Consider the following 25,145-nt stretch of genomic DNA (forward strand, 5'->3'; position numbering starts at 1 on the left):
TGATGTATCTTTCAAGGATCTGTCCTCCACACAGTTGACAACTCCTGCAGTTTGGGTTCTGTTTGGGTCCCACATGAACATGCTGTCTATTCTAATGAAATTAAGGGGTTTGTTCATCAAAGATAGGAAAAGACTGCTTAACATTAAGTATTTCATCATTTTCTGCAGCCTGACTTAGTTTTCACTGAAAGTATAATGAATGTATTCAAGCTCCAGGGGAAACCACAGCCAACCAAGCAAATGGTAGATTTGAGTCAGAATCAGAGTAACTGCTTGTCTCTCCTCTCAGCATGGGATGAACAGTTCAGAGCATTTTCATTTTCCTCTTTTGAAAAAAAAGTCTATCTTCTTGCAAATGGAAAAAAAAAACTCACTTAACTTATGTCACATTTGCTCTTTGTTTTTTTTTTCATTTGTCCTCTGTTTTGCATTTGTGTTTGACATTTACTAGACAGAATTGTATTTTTGAGATAACTGTTCAAATGTACAAGACAGAATTGGCTAAGGAGTAGCGTGACTATGGGTTCAACTGTGCTTTGCTTATGGATATAAAATTCTTCTTGGTTACTTTTTTATTAATCCTATAGCAGTTTATACTGCATATCAGAGGATTCATAGTACTGTGTTGTGGCTCGATTTAACTTAAACCATGACTATGTCATGTAGAACTAGCCCCAAATGATCAGTACCTAGAAATTTATACCCAAACAGTCCAAAAATAAAACCTTGAAATCTAGACCTTAGGATCATCTGCACAGAGTGTCAGACATACAGACTGAAAATGGAAAATCGGGTCACCAAAATGGCAATGTAGGAGATCCCAGCCTCCATTACTTCATAACAGTCAACAATTAGACAGCTATCCATGAACAAAAACAACTCTGAAATAGCTCTGGCCTTAAGAAATTTTAGCAACACAGTGTAACAAAAAACCTGAGAGTAAGTGCATGAGAAATAAGACAGCTTAATTTTGTTTACCATCCCATCATTCCTGAAAGCTGGTATTGCTCAGCACCAGCAGGGAAGGTCCCAGCTAGACTTTCCCCCTTCAGGAGAAGAATATTGGGGTGAGTGACCAACTTCCCCAGCATTTGGGGGCACTGCATAAAGGTTCCGTTTTAGTTTCAACCCACCCAAACCAACAAAGCCAAGACACATAAAGATGGCTAGAAACATGGAAGAAAAGCAGGGACTACCAATAGCGACCATGCAGCAGGATCAGTCATGGTTTGTAGTGACTGCTTCACAGACAAATTCAGCAGATTTTGACTGAAGAAGGAACGAACAGCGACACAGCTGCCACAGACCACTGCAGATTTCCCATGCTTTTGTCTTAGTTGACCAGCTGCCTGAGTCCCTCTCCACTCCCTCTTCACCCCTCCCTGACACCTCCAACCCCTCCCTTATACAAGGGAGTGTCCATAAGTCTGTAAGAGGATTTCTCAGCAGAGACCTTTCAAGCCTGGAGAGAATGGGAGGATATACTCAAAGTGCTGAAAGAAAAGAACTGCCAATCAAGAATGTTTATCAGCAAAGCTGTCCTTTAGAAATAAAGGTGAAATAAAGACTTTCCCTAATGAACAGAAGCTAATAGATTCGTCATCACTAACTAGCCTTACAAGAAATGCAGAAAGTAATTATTTAAGCTGAAATAGCAGGGTGCTAATTAATAGCATTAAAACATATGAATATATACAAAACACTGGTAAAAATAAGTATATATCAGATTAAGATTACTCTAATACTATAATATGGTGGTGAGTTTACTTAACTCAGGTAAGGTAAAATAAGTATTCAAAAATAGCTATAGCTACAATTTTCTAATGAATACAAATATGAAACGATGTGAATGGTGATATCAAATACATAAAAGAAGGAGAAAAAGGGTAAATTTTTGGTATGCATACAAAGTCAAATTGTTATCAGTGTACAATAGACATATATATATGTGTGTGTGTGTGTGTGTGTGTATATATATATATGATGTTTTATGTAAGCATCATGGTAACCAAAAAACAAAAACCTACAGGAGTATCACAGAAGCTAAAGAGAATGAATGCCCAACCGTTAGAGAAAATTATCAATACACAAAGGAAGGCAGCAAGAAAGGAAAAAGGACTAAAAGAACTGCAAAGCAACCAGAAAACAGTAAGTTGGCATTAGTAAGTACTTACCTATGAATAATTACTCTAAATTTAAATGAATTTTATTCTCTAATCAAAAGATGTAGAGTGGCTGGATAGATGAAAACACAAGAACCAACTATACACTGCCTGCAAGAATTCACTTCAGCTTTAAGGACTCTCACAGGCTCAAAGTGAAGGAATGGAAAAATGCATTTCCTATCAAAGTCCCAATGGAGTTTTTCACAACCATAGGATAAAAACACCCCTAAAATTTGTATGGAACTACAAAAGAACCCAAATAGCCAAAGTATTCTGAGAAAGAAGATCAAAGCTGGAGGCATTACACTTCCTGATTTCAAACTATACTACAAAGCTATGATAAAATGATATGGCACTAGTATAAAAGCAGATATATAGACCAATGGAACAGAATTGAGAGCCCAGAAATAAGTCCTTGCATGATACAGTCAATTAATATTGAATAAGGAAGCTAAGAAGATTCAACAGGGAAAGGATAGTCTCTTCAACAAATGTTGTTGGGGCAACTGGATTCCTACATGCAAATGAATGAAATTGGACCCCTATATTACACCACTCACAACAATTAATTCAAAATGGATTAAAGATGTAAATATAAGAACTGAATCTATAAAACTCCTAAAAGAAAACATAGGGAAAATTTCTTTTATTGGTCTTTACAATGATTTATTGGATATGACATGAAAAGCACAAGCAAGAAAAGCAAAAATCAACAAGTGGGACTACATCACATGAAGAAGATATAAAAACAACCCTAATGCCCATCAATACCTCAGTGGCTAAAGAAGATGTAGTATATATACAAAATGAAACATTATTCAACTACTCATGAACCAGGAAATCCTACCATTTGTGACAACACAGATGGCCCTTGAGGGCATTATGTTAAACAAAATAAGTCAGACAGAGAAAGACAAATAGTGTATGATGTCATTGATATGTGTAATCTAAAAAACTGAACTCATAAAAAAAGGAGTAGAATGGTGTTGACCAGAGGCTACAGAGTTGGAAAAATGAGGAGATGTTGGTCAAAGAAGTCTAAGTTCTGAGATCTAATGTACAGAATAGTGATTATAGTTAATTATACTGAATTATACACATGGAAATTTCTATGAAAATAGATATTAAATGTTCTTACCACAAAAGAGAAATGGTAATTATGTGATGTGGTGGAGGTGCTAGCTAATGCTACAGTGGTAACCATTTAGCAATATATAATTTTATCAAATCAACACATTGTACATCTTAAACATATACAATGTTTTATGTCAATTATATCCCAATAAAGTTGGTCAAATTAAATGAAAACAAATTTTAATGCAAAGAGAAAACATAAAACTGTAGTCAAATATATATTTATTTGAAAAGTACCTGGACTTTAATCTGATGCTTTGTACATTTGAGATGCCTAGCATTATGAAAACTGGCATCTAATTATTGATCCAGTGCCACTTTGATGCAGCTATAAGCCAAGGAATGCCAAAGATTATTGGACATCATCAAAAAATAGGCAGAGGCAATTAATGATCCTCCCCTAGAGCCTTCAGAGTGAATGTGGCCTTAGTGACACCTTGAGTTCAGACTTCTAGCGTCTAGAACTGTGATAGAATAAATTACTGTTATTTCAAGACACCAATGTGTGGTAATTTGTTATTGGAACCCTAGGAAACTAATACAAATATTATCCTTTGTATCTTCTTGGCATATTATGCATTTAGGGCAAATAATCTATATTAGCCCCTAAAATTTCTCAGAGTCAGAATAATGCCAATTCTTGCCTGTGACTTTTACCTAAAAGGAATCACATTCCTAGGTAGTAGAATCTTCTGGAGTTTTCCATGTATAGGAAAAGATAATAGATGAACCTATTATCAGAAGTTTGCAAAAGGTTAAAACCCTGAGGTCACATTCCTCAGCTGCTATCTTTGGAACTGAGAAAGTCCCAGTGTCAACTTACATCTCTTCTCTCCAAGCTGTGAATTGTAAAATGCAAGGTTTGTCTTCAGTGAAAGAAATTTGAGGCATTTAGCATTTTAGAAACTCTGGTTTGTGGGATTAGAAAAGGAATGGGACACTCTTCCAAATGGTATGGATCAAGGGCAAAGTGCAAAAGGACATCTTAACCTGAGGCATAAGCATAGGGTAGAGTTGTGGCAGGTACTCTGCAATCATTGGGAAAAAATAATCATATAAACTTGGTATTTGGACTCCTGTGACTGTTGATATGCATATGAGTGTGGGTGTGTGTAATGAAGATAATGATTAAAAGATGTATGATATCGGGAAACGGTCAAAGTTGATATGGATTATAAAGACTAGCAAACTAGCAAATTGGGATTAAAAAAATCATGATTTGGCTTTATAAATGTTTTAGTAATTATATTCATTTACTTGAAGTGTCTCCTATTGATGCCTAATTGCTGTGAAGTTCAGCAATAATTATGCATATTATTAAATATGTACCTTAACATTAACTTTGTGGTACATTATGTTTGGTTCTGGCACTCAGTTCAATACAGGGCAGACTCCAGCCTTCCTAGTTCACCTCTCTGGTTATCTATTCACAACTTAAGAAATGAGAGAGAGAGGGAATAACAAAAGATATAAATTATAGTGTTATGAACCTTGACTGAGTGATGACTGAGAAGGTCCGTAAGAGGCATATTTTCAGGCAGAAGAAGGCAGAGCTTTATAGGTGCCGTTTCATCAGAGCTTAAGTGCTAGGCTTTACAGGTATTCCTGAGACCTCAGTTTGGTAAACTGACTCAGTAGATGCCAAAAATGATAGCACCACAGTGGGGTAATGAAATACTAAAGAAATGCTTCAATTACTTGACTTTCTCTGCACTATGCCTCCACCTCCACTCGCCCACCACCATCAGCTGTAGGGCTAGTCCTATTAATACTCAATAAACTCCTTCTATGTCAATTTCAAGATGGAAATGGATTAACTAAATTGGTTGATCTCTGAAAAAAATCTGTTGACTCAAAGAAATACTCGATACGTTTTCAAGGAGAAATGAAGCTGAAGATCTAGCTAGTTCACGTTATTTGGTGTCATGATGACAAGTAATACACTGAGCTCTCTCAGGTGGTCTCATTTGATAACCTTGAAAATCCTATCATCTACAGTTACAATGAATTTCACCAGAGAAGTGGCAATAGCCTCCTGAACTGTCAGCTTCATACTAGGGGTCACAGTCATTGCTCAGATAAATAGTTCAGAGAGAAGTGAGCCTACACATTGATTTAAGGGCATCCTTTTTACTCATAAACATGCATTCAGCTCTAATTATGACAGATAGGCACTTGACTCTTTTCTATTTGGAAGACTATAACACATCATGTTTCATTTGATTAAATAGCCAAACCTAGGCTCCCATTATACAGAATATCTTAGCTATTGTACCCGCCTCAAGCAGTATCCATTTTGCATTAGAGTTGAACAAGAATAATTTGACTTTTGAAAATACCATTCTCATTTTTCCTTTTTCCAGACATCTTCTTGTGCTCCAATTATTTTTGTAGCCTCTAGGTTCACTTGAAACATTATTTCCAAGATGCCAAATACATGCTGTTGGTATTCATTCTGCCCTTAGCACAGAAAGATTGGTAGTGCCAGCCAGAATGTGTTAAAAATGTGTTAATTCAGGTAATTATCAGCATTATCCATGTGAGAATATGAACCTATTTATATAAGAAAAAAATCTCTTGAAAGCAATGGGGCTGATCTAAAAGTTTTGATGATGGAGAGTTATTACAGAACGTTCTTGGATTCCATTCTTTGGGAAACCAGTCCACACACACATTGGCAGTATTAGCAAGACCTTAGCCCTCAAGTAATTTATATTTTATCAAATTAAATCCTTTACTAAGAAATTACTGAACTTAATAGTTATAAATTTTCATCTTCAGTACTTCAAATTAATAATAAACTATTTCTAAGTGGAAGTTGGTATAACTTTTGTTTCAAGAAATATTCCAAAGAGCCCAGACTTCTATGCAATGTCTATGCTAAAAGAAGAGAGAATAAAAAGCTTCTATTTGTCAAGAACATCCTGAAGAGTCTCCCAGAACCAGAAAAGCAACAATCAACACTTCACTCACAAACAGTACTCTGAGATTTTTCAGTGACACTGTATTCTTATGGTCCATGTTCTCCAAAAAGTACACCTTGAAAAATTTTCCTGCAACACTTCCTACACCTGCCACATGCTGTTTTTTCAGATGAAAAATGTGCTAAAATCACTGGACTTGCTTATCGGATCAGCCTGGAGCGTCTAAAGAAATTGACGAAGGTTCATAGTTAATGGGAGCTGCTAATTACTGGCAAAGATCTGGGATGTGTGTTCATTACTAGAATTAATTTACTACACAATAAACACTGACTGTTCACTCCAAGGTGGTCAAAGACGTTTGTTTTAAATAGTTCTTCCTGGAGTATTTGATTCAACAGTGAAGCTATAACTCTAGCAACATGAATGAGAAGGGAAGGGAAGAAATAAGCTCAAAATAAAAAGGTAGAAAATTCCAACAAAAGGTAATTGTTGAAAGATCAGCATTAGTAGGAAAAACTGATTCACAGATTCACTGACCTAACTTGACTAAAAGTATTGTGGCACTTTTCCCCCTTCGTCATCAATGGAACAGATATGTGACAGATGGTTTAGCACACACTGGAAATATCATAAACATTTGTAGACTTGCCTTGATTACCTTTACTATATTAAACTAGTTCTTCCAAACAGAGTGGAGAGTCCCAATTGCTAATTGGATGTTAATTAAGCAATGATAATTTGTCCTACAGTTACTGCATTTTATTCTTTAATGTAGCATTTATTAGAATAAACTGAGGAAAACAGGCTTAAACTTTGGGGAGAGAGAATATGAGCATTTTCCACCTACTATATATTCTGAATTCAGTGTGTTAACTGCTTCATCACTTGCCAAAGTCATGATATGGCCAATGAGCTTAGGCAACTGCATAGAATTCAAATCAGGAGCAGTGTAACATCAAACTACATAGCAGCATAAAATGACTGGTCTATACTACAGATACAGCTTTTCTTGGAAGAACTTGGAAATATTTCAAGACATAATGCCATTATCTCCAAAATACAGCTCAAATGTCACCTTGTTTCTCGAAGCCTTTCTTGCAGTTTCCCTGACAAAATGAGTAAATAACAATAGATTATATTAGTACTTTGTGCCTACATTTATTTTTCCACTTAGTACACTGTAATCTAAGTATCTTTTTACCTCTTCTTTCCTTTTAAGCTTTGTTTTACTCAACTGTCATATCCTCAGTACCTGGCCCATAGTAAACATTCAATCCATTTTTGATGACTTTAATCTTATATTCTCTTCTCTGATCAATTAATTGACAAATTTTGGTCTCTTTTATCATACTTAGAACTTCCTACACACTCTGTTTCTCCAGTTATGTACAAGGAAAATAGATTCAGCAAAATCGTCTTCAGTGTGAGTTAGTGATTCTCCACAGCTTAATGTATTTGTCTGGACTATTTCTACTGAAAGTGACAGATAACTCAAAGTGGCTTTAAAAGGGGATTGGGATTACTAGCTCACATAAAGAATAATCCAGGTACAAATGAATCCAGGTGCTAAAATGATGCATCAGGAAACAGTCTCTCAGCTCTTTTGTGTTCAGTGTTGGCTTAATTTTCAATCAAGCATAATCCAAATGATGAAAAAGATAAACAAAAGCATCTCCAGAATTATGCTGTACCAGCTTGGCAATACAGGCACCAAATGTTTGCTCTTTCCCAATAGTTCCATTAAAGGGAATTTCTGTCTCTGTGAATTTGACTATTCTAGGTACCTCATGTAAGTGGAATCATATAATATTTGTGCTGTTGTATCTGTTTTATTTGATTTAGCATGATGTTTTCAAAGCCCATCCATCCTGTACCATGTATCAGAATTTCATTTCTTTCTAAGACTGAATGATATTCTACTATATCTATATACCACATTTTGTTTAGCTATTCATTCATTGATAAACATTTGGGTGGGTTCACCTTTTGACTACTGTGAATAATTCTCTTTTGAACATTGGTGTATCTTTCAATTTTGCTGAATTTGTTTATTAGTTCTAATAGTTTGTTTTTCCTGGAATCATTAGAGATTTATAAACAAGGTCATACAATCTACCAACAGAGATAATTACACTTCTTCCTTTCCAAAGTGGGTGCACTTTATTATAATTCTCTCTTGACAAATTATTCTGGAAAGAACTTCCAATACTATGTTTAATAGAAGTGACAAAAGCAGGCATCTTCGTCCTATTCCTTGTCTTAGGTAAAAAAATCTCAGACTTTCAGTCTGAGTATGATGTAAGCTCTGAGGTTTCATATATGGCCGTTATTATGTTGAGGTAGTTTCCTTCTGTTCCTGGGTTGATGAGTGTTTTTATCATGAAAGGATAGTGAATTTTGTCAAATTCTCTTTCTGAATCAAGATGATCGTGGGGTTTTCCCCTTCATTTGGTAGCATGATGCTTGTGTAACTTTACATTTGTATGTAGAAACACCCTTTTATTCCAGAAATAAACCCCACTTGGTCATGGTGTATAATCCTTTTAATATGCTGCTGAGTTCAGTTTAGTATTTTGTTGCATTTTTGTATCAAGATTCACAAGAGGTATTGATCTGTAGTTTTATTTTTTGTGTTTTTTTTGGGGGGGTGGGGGGAGGTGGCAGTTTCCCTAGTGTTTTTGTCTGGCTTTGCATGAGGGTAATGCTGATCTCATAGAATAAATTGAGAAGTATTCCTTCCTCTTAAATGTTTCAGAAGAGTTTGAAAAGGAATAGTGTTAATTCTTTAAATGTTAAGGTAGAATTCACCAATACAGACACTTTGCCCATAACTTCTTTTTACTGGGAAGTTTTTGATTACTGATTTAATCTCCTAGCTAGTTATATTTCTATTCCATTTTTCCTCTTCTTCACTATTCATTCTTGTTACATTGTGTGTTTTTAAGAATTTGTCCATTTTACCTAGGTCATTGAATGTGTTTGTCTACAATTGTTAGCATTATTCTTTATAATCCTTTTTTATTTCTGTATAACTGGTAGTAATATTTCTATTTTCATTTCTGAATTTTAGTAATTTGACTCTGCTCTTTTTTCTTAGTCAAGCTATGTAAAGGTTTGATTTTCTCTGTTTTTAAATTAGATGCGTTATTTATCTCCACTCTAATCTTTATTATTTCCTTCTTTCTGTTATTTTTTCTGTTAGCTTTGGGTTTAGCTTGTTCTTCTTTTTCTAGTTCCTTAATATGAAAAACTAAGTTGTTGATTTGAAATCTCCCTTCAATTTAGTGTAAGAATTTATATTTAAATATAAATTTCTCTCTTAGCATTGCTTTTGATACATTCCATAAGTTTTGGTATGTTTTGGTTTTGTTTTTATTTGCTTCAAGGTATTTTATAATTCTTTCATTATTTCAATTTGACCCATTGGTTGTTTGAGAATATGTCATTTAGATTCAAGAAATTTGTATAAAGCAAGTCCATAAACACCTGGAGAGGTGGTTGTTTTTTTTCAAATGCCTAAATCTCAACAAAAGATCACAAGACATACAAATAAATGAGAAAATATGGTCCAACTAAAGACACAAAATAAATCTCCAGAAACTAATACTAAAGGAATGGAAATCCATTAATTACATTAAAAAATCCAAAATAACCATCTTAAAGATGTTCAAAGAGCAAACATAGAAACATATAGTCAACTACACAAAGTCATGAGATCAATGCATGAGCAAAATGAGAATATTAACAAAGAGATAGAAACCATAAAAAGGAGCAAACAAAAATTCTAGAGCTAAAGAATACAATAACTGAATCGAACAATTCAAAAGAGATGTACAATAACAAACTAGATCAAGCAGAAAAAAGAACCAGCAAACTGGAAGAGGAGTTATTTAAAATTGTCAAGTCAGAGGAGGAAAATAAAGTGAAAAGAGCCTATGGGTATTATGGGATACCTGCAAATGGAGTAATATATGCATTATGGGAGTCCTAGGGGAATGAAAGAAAGGGGCAGAGAGCCTATTTGAAGAAAACATGGCCTAAAACTTCCCAAGTTTGATGAAAGAAGTGGACATACAATTTCAAGAAGCTCAATGAAATGCCACTAAGATAAATCTAAAGAGACTTATACCAAGATAAATTATAATAAAACTGTCAAAAGTCCCAGACAAAGAGAGAATCTTGAAAGCAGCAAGATAAAAGTGCCTGGTCACATATAAGAGAGCTCCTATAAAAATACTAGCAAATTTATCAGCAGAAACCTTGCAGATTAAAAGGAAGTGGAATGATATATTTAAAATACTGAAAGAAAATAAACTGCCAACCAAGAATAGTATATTCAGTAAACTTAAAGAAGGTTAAAGTTATCATTTTAAGATATTTTAAGATACCTTTAAGATATTTTATAGTAGGTATAAAGAAAATACCTATAGATGATACACAAATGGAAATAAGAAGGGAATCAAAGAATGTTGTCACAAAAAACTAACACAACAGAAAACAATAAAAGAGGGAAAGAAGGACAAAATAGATACAAGACATATAGAAAAAATTAACAAAATTGGAATAGTACATCTTTCCTATTAGTAATTACTTTAAATGAATATAGATTAAACTTCCCAATGAAAAGACAAAGATTGGCTAAATGGTTGATAAAAATAAAGTTCAACTACATGTCGTCTATTTAGTGACTAACTTTACATCTAAGGACAAGCACAGTATGAAAGTGAAAGGACAGAAGAAATACATTCCATGAAAATGGTAACCAAAAGAGAGTAAGGGTGGCCATAATTATATCAAACAAAAGAGACTTTAGGTCAATAAATGTCAGAAGATACAAAGAAGGGTATAATATAATGATAAAAAGATCAATTCATCAAGAGGATATAACAAGTATAAATATGTATGCATCAAACATCAGGCCTCCCAAATATATAAATACATGACACTATTGAAGGGAGAAATGGACAGCATATAATAATAGTAGGTGACTTCAATACCTTACTTTCAGTAAGGACACCAAGACAGAAGATCAATAAGGAAACAGAGGATTTGAACAATACTGTAGACCAATTGACCCTAACAGACATATATAGAACCCCATGGAAGAATACACAATTTTCTCAAGCTCACAAAGAACATTCTCAAGGATAGACCATATATTATTTCAAAAAACAAATCTTAAATTTGGTAAGGTGAAAATCACACAAAATACCTTTTCTAACCATGATGGAATGAAACTACAAATCAATAGCAGAAAGAAAACTGGAAAATTCACAAATAAATGAAAATTATACACCACACTCAAACAATGGGATAGAGAATTAATCACAAGAAAAATGAGAAAATGTCTTGAGATAAATGAAAACTAAAACATAGCATACTAAAACTTAAGGATTGTGGTGAAAGCAGTACTACAAAGGAAGTTTATAAAGGTAAATGCTTGCATTAAAAAAGAAATCTCAAGATAGTATTTTAATTTTACAACTCTAGGAACTAGAAGAAGAATGAAGTAAACTCAAAAGTTTGCAGGAAGGAAGGAAATAATAAAGATTAGAGCAGAGAAATGAAATAGAGAATAGAAAAATAGAAAAAATCAACAAAACTAAGAGATGGTTTTTTTAATAGATTAAAAGTTTAACAATCCCTTAGATTAACTAAACAAATTTAGAAAAGATTCAAATCACAAAAATTATAAATGAAAAGGGGGCATTACAACTGCCACCACAGAAATAAACAGGATCATAACAAAATACTATAAAAATTATATGTCAACAAATTGGATTACCTAGAAGAAATGAAAAAGTTCCTAGAAACGTACAATCTAACAAGACTGAACCATGAAGGGAATAAAACCGAAACATATCTATAATTAAGAATAGTGATATAGTTATCAAAAACCTCCCAACAAAGAAAAGCCCAAGAACAGATGGCTTCACTGGAAAATTCTTCCAAACATATAAAGTTTTAATACCAATCCTTCTCACAGACTTCCAAAAAATTGAAGAGGATCAAACATTTCCAAACTCATTCTAACAGGTCAGCATCACCCTGGTACCTAAGCCATACAAAGATATTACAAGAAAAGAAAACTACAGACCAACATCCCTGATGAATATTGATGCAACAATCCTCAACAGAATATTAGTAAACTGAATTTAATCACACAGGTTAAGAATTATACACAATGATCAGGTGACATTTATTCCTGGAATACAGGGTGTTTCAACATACAAAAATCAATCAATGTAATATACTACATTGACAAAATGAAGGCCAAAAACCATATGATCATCTTAACTGATGCAGAGAAATAATATTTGACAAAACTTAGCACACCTTTATGATAAAAACACTCAACAAAACAGAAACACAAGGAAATCATCTCAAGGTAATAAATACAATATATGAAAAGCCCACAGGTAACATCATACTCAATGGTGCAAGACTGAAAACTTTTTCTGTAAGATCAGGAATAAGACAAGGATACCCACTCTCACCACTTGTATTTAATAGAACACTAGAAATTCTAGCCAGAGTAGACAAGAAATAAATAAAAAAAAAAGGCATCTAAATTTTAAAGGAAAACTGTTCACAGATGACATTATCTTAGAGGTTGGTTAAAAAAAAACCTTAAAGATTCCACAAAAAATACTGTTAGAACTAACAAAGGAATTCAGCAAGGCTGAAGTATACAAAATTAACACAGGAAGATCAATTGTGTTTTTACACACTAACAAAGAACAAAACAAACAAAAAAAAGAAATTAAGTAGAGTATCCCATTTACAATAGTATGAAAAAGAACAAAATATTTGAATAAACTTAATCAAAGAGGTAAAAGACTTGTACACTGAAGACAATGAAACATTGCCAAAAGAAGTTAAAGAAGACATAAATAAACGGAACAACACCCTCTGCTCCTAGACTGGAAGACTTAATATTGTGTAAATGTCCATATTATCCAAAGTGATCCCTAGATTCAGTTCAATCCCTATCAAATGTCTATTGGCATATATTTTTGGAAAAAAGAAAAAAAATCCTAAAATTCATATGGTCTCTTAAGGGACTGTTATAGCCAAAGCTATCATAAATAAGAACAACAAAGTTGAAATTCTCACACAATTCCTGATTTCAAACTATTACAAAGCTACAATAAATAAAGTGGTATGGTACTGGCATAAAGACAGACATATAGATGAGTGGAAAAGAATACAATACCCAGTAATAAATCCTTGTGTAAAGGGCAAATAATCTTTAATAAGGGTACCAAGACCACAAGATAGGGAAAGAATAGTCTCTTCAACACAAAATGCTGGGAAAATGGGATATCCATGTGCAAAATAGTGACATTAGATCCCTACCTTTCACCAAAGACAAAAATTAATTCAAAATGATTTGAAGACCTAAACGTAAGATCTAAAACTTTAAAGCTTCTAGTAGAAAATGTAGGGGAAAAATTCCTGACATTGGATTTGACAATGACTTCTTGAATATGACTCTAAAAGCACAGGCAACAGAAGCAGAAATAGACAAATAGGACTACAACAAACTTAAAATCTGTAGTCAACAGACTGAAAGGCAACTTATAGGATGGGAAAAAATATTTGCAAATCATATACCCGATAAGGTGCTAACATCCAGAATATAAAAATAATTCCTAAAACTCAACAAAAACAAAAATCAAATAAAGAACAAATAAAATAAGTTGGATTAAAAAATAGGTAAAGTACTTGAATAGTCACTTGTCCAAAGAAGATATACAAATAGCCAACAAGCATATGAGATACCACCTCACACCCATTAGGATAAACACTGTCAAAAGAATAGAAAATAACAAGCTTTGGCAAAGTTGAGGATAAAGCAGGACCAACCCTTGTGCCCTGCTGGTGAAATGTATAATGGTGTAGCTGCTATAGAAAACAGTGTGGAAATTCCTCAAAAAATTAAATCTAAAATTACCATGTGATCAGCAATACCACTTCTGTGTGTATCCAAAAGAATTGAAAGCAGGATCTCAAAAAGATATTTGCACACCCCCGTTCACTGAAGCCTTATTCAGAATAGCCAAGAGGTGGGAGTAAATAAAATGACCATTAATGTATGATTATATAAACAAAATGTGGTATATTCATCCAATGGAATATTATTCAGTCTTTAAAAAGAAGGCAATCCTGTCACATGCTACAACATGGAAAAACTTTAAAGACATGCTAAGTAAATTAAGTCAGTCACAAAAAGACAAATACTTCTACAGTTCCACACCAGTTGGTGTCTAAAGTAACCAAAGTCAGAGAAACAGAAAGCAAAATGATGGTTACCAGGTAACTGTGGGAAGAAATGAGGCCTTGTTCAAAGGATCTAGAATTTCAGTTTTTCAGAATGAAAAAGTTGTAAAGATCTGTTGCACAGTAATGTGAATATACTTAATACACTTAAAGTACACTTTAAAATGTTTAAGATAATTTTTTAAAACTATTTGGTCTGATACTAATACAGCCACTCCACCTCTCTTTCTAATTTCTTTTACTTTTTTTCTGTTTTCCTTTATTGATTGATTGATTGATTGATTGATTGATTTTTTGAGAATATTCAAAGCAATTGTTTTTAAAGTTGTTCCTTTCTTTCTCTTTCTTTTCTTTTCTTTTCTTTTCTTTTCTTTTCTTTTCTTTTCTTTTCTTTTCTTTTCTTTTCTTTTCTTTTCTTTCTCTTTTTAAATAAGAATGCTATCTCTGCTTCCTCAGGGAAGGTTTCTGGATTTTTTTTTCCTTTGAATTGACCATGTTTTTATGTTTCTCTGAATGTCTGCAATTTTTGTTGAAAATTGAGCACTTGAAAAAAATCACCTCTCTCAGTCATTGTAGACAGGCTCATTGCCAAAGCAGTTCTTCACTGGTTAGCTGGGTATGCTCTTGAGTCAAAGGATCAACTCAAAGTGAAAGCATAAGGCCTTTTTTGGGCCGTTCTGCGTGTGTATTTTGCATGAGCCTATGCATAGCTTTCTCAATCTCCCCATATACATAACTATATCAAATATTTTGATTTTCAAAGAGTCTCACCCAGCTTCTTCTCAGAGCCTTAGATATTCATTCTGTTGTATGCCTTTACCTGTAATTTCTTGCCCTATGCTTCTGGTTCTGCAGCCCTCCTATTGCTTTCATGAGCAATGACCACTGTTTTTCCCTACCTCAGATTAGACACTTGAGAACACTTCAAATAAGATTGGATCTGAGTCCTTTGGCTTAAGGGAAGAAATTGGGAACTGGGCTGGTGCCTCCTCTGATCAAGATCATGATGCGCCAGGTACCATTTGAGACACAGGTAAATCAAAGTGTCATGAACTTTTCTATCATTTTAAATCTGGCTTTTCTGTGATTGGGCATTTTACTTAGTTGCATGCTGTAGATCTATGGTTGTTTTTCCAGGGCTTCTATAAGGTTGTTCAGTTGCTTTCTGGTTGTTTTTGTTTCCATAGAGTGACGAGGGCTTGGTGCTCCTTAATCCAACATTTTGCTGTTATCAGTTTCACTGAATTTTGAAGCCAAAAGGGTGGTGGATAAGTAGGGCCCGTGAAACATTTCTAAATAAAAGTTTTATGATAGTTTTTATTTTAGATCAACCTTCATTTCACTTGATACAAGAACCACCATTCCTAAATCTCAAAAGAAGCACTAAGCTATGGTAGCCAAGAGTGTTAGCTATGCTACAGAGGGTATAGTTGGATATTTGGATTGCATAAGCAGTCATACCTGTGTCTTTCAAAGAAAACCCTAATGGAAACAAAGGTATTAAGGGCTGAATTGTGTCTCCCCAAAGTTCATGTGTTGAAGCCCTTACTCCCAGTACCTTAGAATATGACCACATTGGAAATAAGGCCTTTAAAGAGGTAGTTAAGGATAAACAAAGTCATTGGGGATGGGGTGAAATTCAATATGACTGATGTCTTCATAAGAAGAGAAGGTTAGTCATCAGACATGTGTGCACATGGAAATACAATGATGTGGTGAATACACAATGAGAAAATGGTAATCTATAAACCAAGGATAGGACTCAGAATAAACCAAACCTGCCAACACCTTGATCTTGGACTTCTAGCATCCAGAACTCTATTATTTAAGCCTCTCAGTCTGTAGTATTCTGTTATGGCAGCCCTAGGAAACTAATACAAAATATACCAGTGTCAGAATTATATATGAAGAGAGAAGAAAAGGGCTTTGCCCTTTTAAAAAATCTAACAAACGATTTGTGTCTGTACTTGCAAATAACTTTTCCGAATACTTATCTAATAGCGAATCTGATTCTTATATTGAACACGAGTACTTAATGAGCATTTTTTCATGTTTACCAGTATTTCTTGTTAAGAGAAGATAAGAGGAGTTTCATTTTGCACTTTCCTAAATTCTAATCCTCTTCAAGTACTGTTGTCTGAAAGATTCACCTCCATATCTACAGCAGCCAATGAGTTGTCAAATATTTTAAATAGCATTTTGTAGAGTTCAGAGCATTACTAGGTGCTGAAGTATTTTTATAAAGCATGAGGGACAACTCTGCAACTTATTAAAAATGGAAAACAATAGCAATTCTTAATCAGTTTATTCTAATTCTCTCCAGCTACATGCTTTATTATTTTTTTCAACAGAAAAAAATTTTTGACAAAAATAACCCGAATGGAACCTATATTTGAAAGAATAACTTAAATTCTCACCTGCATCTTTGTGCCCCACAACAGTGGGTTGAGCATTTGTAAATGAAGATGCTACTAATAATGAGCAGTCTGTTTATGAGGCTTTGGGTGGATTGAATAGAAATGCTAGAATTGAGCAGACATTTTCAAATACAGTATTAGCCTTACTTATTCCCAGGGTTCACATGGGAGAAGCACTAAACCTACTAATTATGAAACACTGACCATAGTACTTAACCTATTAGAAACTTGGCATCTTCATTTATAAAAGAATAGTAATATTTATTTCTTAATATTTTTGAAAGGATTGATGAGCTAATGTATTGAAAGTTATTAGCATGTGACTAGCACCTAATAATCTTTCACTTAATGATACTTTTCATCTTTATTCTTTGTTATTTTCACTTACGGCCTGATGTGAAGGATACTAAGAACGTAAATAACCCCACTCCTCCACCCCAATAAATCTCTCTCGAATTACAGACAGTGATATATTTTAGCTTGATTAATGAGAGATGGTAACCTTGATTGGATGACTCAAGAGCTAGCTAATCCAATAGAAGGGATTCATTTATCTGGGTAGGTCCATTATAACTGTCTCCTTTACCAGACTTGAAGAATCTTGAGGTCAGGGACCATTTTTTTTTAAACATTTTTTATTGATTTATAATCATTTTACAATGTTGTGTCAAATTCCAGTGTTCAGCACAATTTTTCAGTCATTCATGGACATATACACACTCATTGTCACATTTTTTTCTCTGTGATTTATCATAACATTTTGTGTATATTTCCCTGTGCTATACAGTGTAATCTTGTTTATCTATTCTACAATTTTGAAATCCCAGTCTATCCCTTCCCACCCTCTACCCCCCTGGTAACCACAAGTCTGTATTCTCTGTCCATGAGTCTTTAGATTCCACATATGAGCAATCTCATATGGTATTTTTCTTTCTCTTTCTGGCTTACTTCACTTAGAATGACATTCTCTAGGAGCATCCATGTTGCTGCAAATGGCGTTATGTTGTCGGTTTTTATGGCTGAGTAGTATTCCATTGTATAAATATACCACCTCTTCTTTATCCAGTCACCTATTGATGGACATTTAGGCTGTTTCCATGTTTTGGCTAATCTAAATAGTGCTGCTATAAACATTGGAGTGCAGGTGTCATCCTGAAGTAGATTTCCTTCTGGATACAAGCCCAGGAGTGGGATTCCTGGGTCATATGGTAAGTCTATTCCTAGTCTTTTGAGGAATCTCCACAGTTTTCCATAGTGGCTGCACCAAACTGCATTCCCACCAGCAGTGTAGGAGGGTTCCCCTTTCTCCACAGCCTCTCCAGCATTTGTCATTTGTGGATTTTTGAATGACGGCCATTCTGACTGGTGTGAGGTGATACCTCATAGTAGTTTTGATTTGCATTTCTCTGATAATTAGTGATATTGAGCATTTTTTCATGTGCTTTTTGATCATTTGTATGTCTTCCTTGGAGAATTGCTTGTTTAGGTCTTCTGCCCATTTTTGGATTGGGTTGTTTATTTTTTTCTTATTGAGTCGTATGAGCTGCTTATATATTCTGGAGATCAAGCCTTTGTCGGTTTCACTTGCAAAAATTTTCTCCCATTCCGTAGGTTTTCTTCTTGTTTTATTTCTGGTTTCCTTTGCTCTGCAGAAGCTTGTTAGTTTCATTAGGTCCCATTTGTTTATTCTTGCTTTTATTTCTTCTAGGAGAAAATTTTTGAAATGTATGTCAGATAATGTTTTGCCTATGTTTTCCTCTAGGAGGTTTATTGTATCTTGTCTTATGTTTAAGTCTTTAATCCATTTTGAGTTGATTTTTGTATATGGTGTAAGGGTGTGTTCTAGCTTCATTGTTTTACATGCTGCTGTCCAGTTTTCCCAACACCATTTGCTGAAGAGACTGTCTGTATTCCATTGTATATTCTTGCCTCCTTTGTCGAAGATTAGTTGACCAAAGGTTTGTGGGTTCATTTCTGGGCTCTCTATTCTCTTCCATTGGTCCATATGTCTGTTTTGGTACCAATACCATGCTGTCTTGATGACTGTAGCTCTATAGTATTGTCTGAAGTCTGGGAGAGTTATTCCTCCAGCCTCTTTCTTTCTCTTCAGTAATGCTTTAGCAATTCTAGGTCTTTGATGGTTCCATATAAATTTTATTATGATTTGTTCTAGTTCTATGAAATACATCCTGGGTAATTTGATAGGGATTGCATTAAATCTGTAGATTGCCTTGGGCAGTGTGACCATTTTAACAATATTGATTCTTCCAATCCAAGAGCATGGAATATCTTTCCATTTTTTGAAGTCTTCTTTAATTTCCTTCATCAATGGTTTATAGTTTTCTGTGTATAATTCTTTCATCTCCTTGGTTAGATTTATTCCCAGATATTTTATTACTTTGGGTGCTATTTTAAAGGGGATTGTTTCTTTACTTTCTTTTTCTGTTGATTTATCGTTAGTGTAAAGAAATGCAACTGATTTTTGAACATTAATTTTGTAACCTGCTACCTTGCTGAATTCTTCAATCAGCTCTAGTAGCTTTTGTGTGGACCTTTTAGGGTTTTCTATATATAGTAACATGTCATCAGCATATAATGACACTTTTACCTCTTCTTTTCCAATTTGGATCCCTTTTATTTCTTTCTCTTGCCTGATTGCTGTGGCTAGGACTTCCAGGACTATGTTGAATACGAGTGGTGATAGTGGGCATCCTTGTCTTGTCCCAGATTTTAGTGGGAAGCTTTTGAGTTTTTCACCATTGAGAACTATGCTGGCTGTAGGTTTGTCATATATAGCTTTTATTATGTTGAGATATGTTCCCTCTATACCCACTTTGGCGAGAGTTTTTATCATAAATGGGTGTTGAATTTTATCAAATGCTTTTTCTGCATCAATTGAGATGATCATGTGGTTTTTGTCCTTTCTCTTGTTGATGTGATGTATTACATTGATTGATTTGCGTATGTTGAACCAGCCTTGTGTCCCTGGGATGAACCCCACTTGGTCATGATGTATAATCTTTTTTATGTGTTGTTGGATTCTATTTGCTAAAATTTTGGTGAGGATTTTGGCGTCTATGTTCATCAGTGATATTGGCCTATAATTCTCTTTTTTTGTAGTGTCTTTGCCTGGTTTTGGTATCAGGGTGATGGTGGCTTCGTAGAATGAGTTTGGGAGTATTCCCTCCTTTTCAATCGTCTGGAAGAGTTTTAGAAGGACTGGTATGAGTTCTTCTTTGTATGTTTGGTAGAATTCCCCAGTGAAGCCGTCCGGTCCTGGACTTTTATTTGTAGGGAGTTTTTAATTGCTATTTCTATTTCCTTTCTAGTGATTGGATTGTTCAAGTGTTCAGTTTCTTCTTGATTCAGTTTTGGTGGACAGTATGTTTCCAGAAACTTGTCCATCTCCTCTAGGTTATCCAGTTTGGCTCCATATAGTTTTTCATAATATTCTCGTATGATATTCTGTATTTCTATTTTGTTTGTTGTAATTTCTCCATTTTCCTTTCTTATTTTGCTAATTTGTGCTCTCTCGTTTTTCTTCTTTGTGAGTTTGGCCAGAAGTTTGTCGATTTTATTTACTTTTTCAAAAAAACAGCTTTTGGTTTGGTTGATTTTTTTCTATGGTCTTGTCAATCTCTATTGTATTTAATTCCTCTCTGATCTTTATTATTTCCTTCCTTCTGCTGCTTTTTGGGGCTTTTTGTTCTTCTTTTTCTAATTGATTCAGGTGGTGGGTTAACTTGCTTATTTGAGATTGTTCTTCTTTTTTGAGGAAGGCCTGTATCGCTATAAACTTCCCTCTTAGCACTGCCTTTGCTGTGTCCCATAGGTTTTGAGTGGTTGTGCTTTCATTATCATTTGTCTCAAGGTATTTTTTAATTTCAGCTTTGATTTCCTCATTGATCCATTGTTTTTTCAATAACATATTGTTTAATCTCCATGCTTTTCTTTTTTTCTCCTTTGTTTCTCTGTTGTTGATTTCCAGTTTCATGGCATTGTGGTCAGTAAAGATGCTTGAGATAATTTCTATCTTCTTAAATTTGTTGAGGTTTCTTTTGTGTCCAAGTACATGATCGATCCTGGAAAATATTCCATGTGCACTTGAAAAGAATGTATATTCTATTTTTTGGGGGTGTAATGCTCTGAAAATATCCACCAAATCTAGTTTTTCTATTGTAGTATTTAATTTCTCTGTTGCCTTGTTTATTTTCTGTCTGGAAGATCTGTCTAGTGATGTTAATGCAGTGTTAAAATCTCCAACTATGATTGTATTCCCATCAATATCCCCCTTTATCTCTGTTAGTAATTCTTGTATGTACTTAGGTGCTCCTATATTGGGTGCATATATATTAACGAGTGTAATGTCTTCATCTTGTATCACTCCTTTAATCATTATAAAATGTCCCTCTTTATCTTTCTTTATGGCCTTTGTTTTAAAGTCTATTTTGTCTGAAATCAGTACTGCAACACCTGCTTTTTTGGCTTTTCCATTTTATGCCTTTTTCCATCCTTTCACTCTCAATCTATATGTGTCCTTCTCCCTAAAGTGGGTCTCTTGTATGCAGCATATTGAAGGTTCTTGCTTTATTATCCAGTCTGCCACCCTATGTCTTTTGACTGGAGCATTTAGTCCATTAACATTTACAGTAATTAATGATTGATGTGTGTTTATTGCCATTTTGAACTTATCTTTGCAGTTGAATTGGTATATCCTCTTTGTTCCTTTCTTCTTCCTTTTGTGGTTTGGTAATTTTCCTTTGTATTATCATGGATTTTATTTAATTTTTGTGACTCCCTTGTAAATTTTTGACTTGTGGTTACCCTTTTTTGTAAATCTATTAACCTATACCTGTTTTTATTAAACCGATAATAACATGATCTCAAACCCATCCTACTGTTAAAAAAAATTTAAAAAAGAAAGAAAAAAAATTCTATATTTCCCTGCCTCCCTCTCCCACTCTCAGTGATTTGTATGTCTTCCTTTATAATTTCGTGTTTTCTTTATTTGTAATTCATGAGTTATCACCTTTCCAGTTGTGAGTTTCTCGTTTCTGTAGCATCCTGCTGCTTTTCTATTTAGAATAGCCCTTTCAATATTTCTTTTAGCATGGGTTTAGTGTTGCCAAACTCCTGCAGCTTTTGTTTTGTCTGTGAAACTCTTTATTTCTCCTTCTATCCTAAAGGATAGCCTTGCTGGATAAAGTATCCTAGGCTGCATCGTTTTTTCATTCAGGGCTTTGAATATATCTTGCCACTCCCTTCTGGCCTGTAGTGTTTGTGTAGAGAAATCAGCTGAGAGCTTTATGGGGGTTCCCTTGTAATTCACTCTTTGCTTTTCTCTTGCTGCCTTTAGAATCATTTCTTTATCCTTGACTCTGGCCATCTTGATTATGATATGTCTTGGTGTGGGTCTATTTGGATTCTTCCTGTTTGGGACCCTCTGAGCTTCCTGTACTTGGATATCTGATTCCTTCTTTAAGTTTGGGAAGTTTTCAGTCATGATTTCTTCAAAAACCTTTTCAATCCCCTTTGATCCTTCTTCCCCTTCTGGGACCCCTATTATGCGAAGATTGGGACGCTTTATATTATCCCATAGGTCCCTTATGATATTATCATTATTTTTTATTTGCTTATCTTGTAGTTCTTCTGAATGGGTGCTTTCTATTGCCCTGTCTTCTAGATCACGAATTCGTTCCTCTGCATTAACTAGTCGGCTTTGCACAGCTATTAGATCATTCCTCATCTCTGTCAATGAGTTTACCCATTCTGCTTGGCTCTTCTTTATAGCTTCAATTTCATTTTTGACATATTTTATCTCTCTAAGCACTATCTCTTTTAATTCCTTCAGCAATTTGATCACTCCTTTTTTGAAATCTTGATCTAGTAGGCTATCGATGTCTATTTCATTGATCTTTCTTTCAGGGGATTCCTCTTGTTCTTTTAATTGGGAAAGGTTTCTCTGCTTCTTCATCTTGCTCATACCTCTCTGGCACTGTGGTTTATGAAGTATCAGTTGTCTATTTTGGATCTTAAGGATTTTATCTACCTAATGCCTATTTATGAATAGAACTTAGGGAAAAAAAGAAAGAAATAATAAGAGAGAGAGAGAAAGATTTTTAAAAGAAGGGAGAAAGAGGGTTTGAAAACAGTGTATAATGAATAATAGAAGAGCGAGTTGAAGCGGAGTATTAATCGGGTTGAGACGTCCTTTTAAAACCTTTAAAAAAAAAAAAGAAAAAGAAAAAAAAGGGGTGAGGAGATGAATAGATGTATTTGAAGCCTGTGTCTAATTGATAACAGGACATCAAAACCCAAGAGAAATAGAAATGAATTAAGAAGTAAAAATTAAGAGAGTAATTGAAAATAGAACAGGTAAAAACAGATTTAAGAACAAAACAAAAAACAAACAAACAAAAAAAACAAAAACAAAAACGAAAGAAAAGGGGTTGTCGGTGTTCTCCTGGAGTCTGTGTGCTTTTAATATGAAGTCCTTCTGTCTTCGTCCTGTTTTGGAAGCTCAGCTTGTTTTCATAGGCCCTCCGTTGGCACCCTCTTCTGTGCTGCTCCCAGCACCTGTCGGCAAGCAGATCGCGCCCCCCTCCTAACACGGGGTCAGATGCAGCTCTCCTCTGCTGTGGGCGGGCGGGTCACTGCCCCTCCGGATGCCGCAGTCAGATGTTGCAGGCTGGCCAGGCAGGAGGGCGGGTCGTGCCCCCTCCCAGCACCTCGGTCAGGGGCTGTGTTCCTGCCCGACAGGCGGGGGGCTGCTCTCCCTCTGCCTGCGCTGCCGGTAGCTCCGCTGCTCTGTGCGGCTGCGCGCTCCGCCCTGGCCACACTCTGCCCTGGTCGGCACTCAGCTCTGGTCGAGCTTCGCCCTGGTCGTGCTCCACTCTGGTCAGCGCTCCGCCCTGGTAGCGCTCCGCGGGTGGGCTCGGGGAAGACCGAGGGACAGCCTCGTCCCTGCTCCGAGCCAAGACCCAGCTCCTTGTTTGTCTTTGTGGAGCAAGTTCTCTGAGGGACCAGGATGGAAGGATCTCACCTGCCCCGGGCTGTAGGCCCGTGTCAGTCTGGCCCTTGAGGCTGCTGAGCCCTTCGGTGCGGACGCAGGTTTCGTCTCTGCCCCCGCCTGGGTGCTAAGCGCCGGAGAATATGGCGGCTGTGCCTGGGCCCCGCTTCTCTTCCCCTGAAAAGTTTCCGCGGGTTTTCAGAGATGGGGGTGTGCACCCTTCCCCCGAGAGCACATCAACCTTGCTGTTTTATGGAGGGCCCAGGTTGTTCTGTCGTGTACACCCACAGCCACAGCGCCCAGCCCCTTGCAGTCCCCCGGAGCTGCCTCCGTGCAGCCGCCCCCGTCCTCCGCCCGGCTTGTGCAGCCTGGCCCTGCCCGCCGCTGCCGGCCCGCGTCTCAGGCTGGGCGTCGGGGGGACGCTCTGTGCCCGTTTAACTTAGTTCTGTCAGACAAGGGCTGCTCTGTACAGATCCGAGCCTCGGAGGCTCCCCCTCCGTCCCGCTGGCCTCTCAGTTGGAGAGGGGAGACCCAGCGAGCGAGCGCCCGTCCTCCTTTGCCGCTCCCTCCCCGCGGGACCCATCCCGTGCTGCTTTGCCTTTTGTTCTTTCTTTTTCCCTTTTCTCCTACCAGATTTTTGGCGTCTTTATCTTTTGAAGAGGGCGATGTTCTGTCGGAGTTCCGCAGGTGCTCTGGTTGGCTGAGTGAGTCTGTAGATGTGGATCTTGGTGTATTTGTGGGAGAGGGTGACTTACAAGCGTCCTTCTACTCCGCCATCTTGCCTCTTCTCCAGGGACCATTTTTAATTCAGTACTTTATTGATGGTGACCGATAGTAAGCACTTGATACATGTATGTAGGAGAGAAGGAGGGATAAATATCCCATTTTGCTAAGTAAATACATAGAAAGAAAAATGTGTCAGAAAAATAACATTTTGCAAGTATATGTCTGCAAATATTCAAAGACAAATACGTCCCATTATTTAATTAGTTTCCATTTTCAAAGCATTAGATGTAACAACTATTCCTGGAATGGGTCCATTGGTCAAAATAGTTACACTGCTGACATAGTTTAATTGCACAATTATTGGGCAATAGTGTTTGGTAAATAGTGTGGAGAATGGAGAGCCTAAGCTTCCAATGCAACTATATAATAATAACCTGTCAAGGAATTTCTGAAGACATAACAAGGACTTTCAATAAAGTCCAGATAT

Source organism: Vicugna pacos, chromosome X, assembly GCF_048564905.1.
Source record: "Vicugna pacos chromosome X, VicPac4, whole genome shotgun sequence".
In the NCBI taxonomy this organism is placed as follows: domain Eukaryota; kingdom Metazoa; phylum Chordata; class Mammalia; order Artiodactyla; family Camelidae; genus Vicugna; species Vicugna pacos.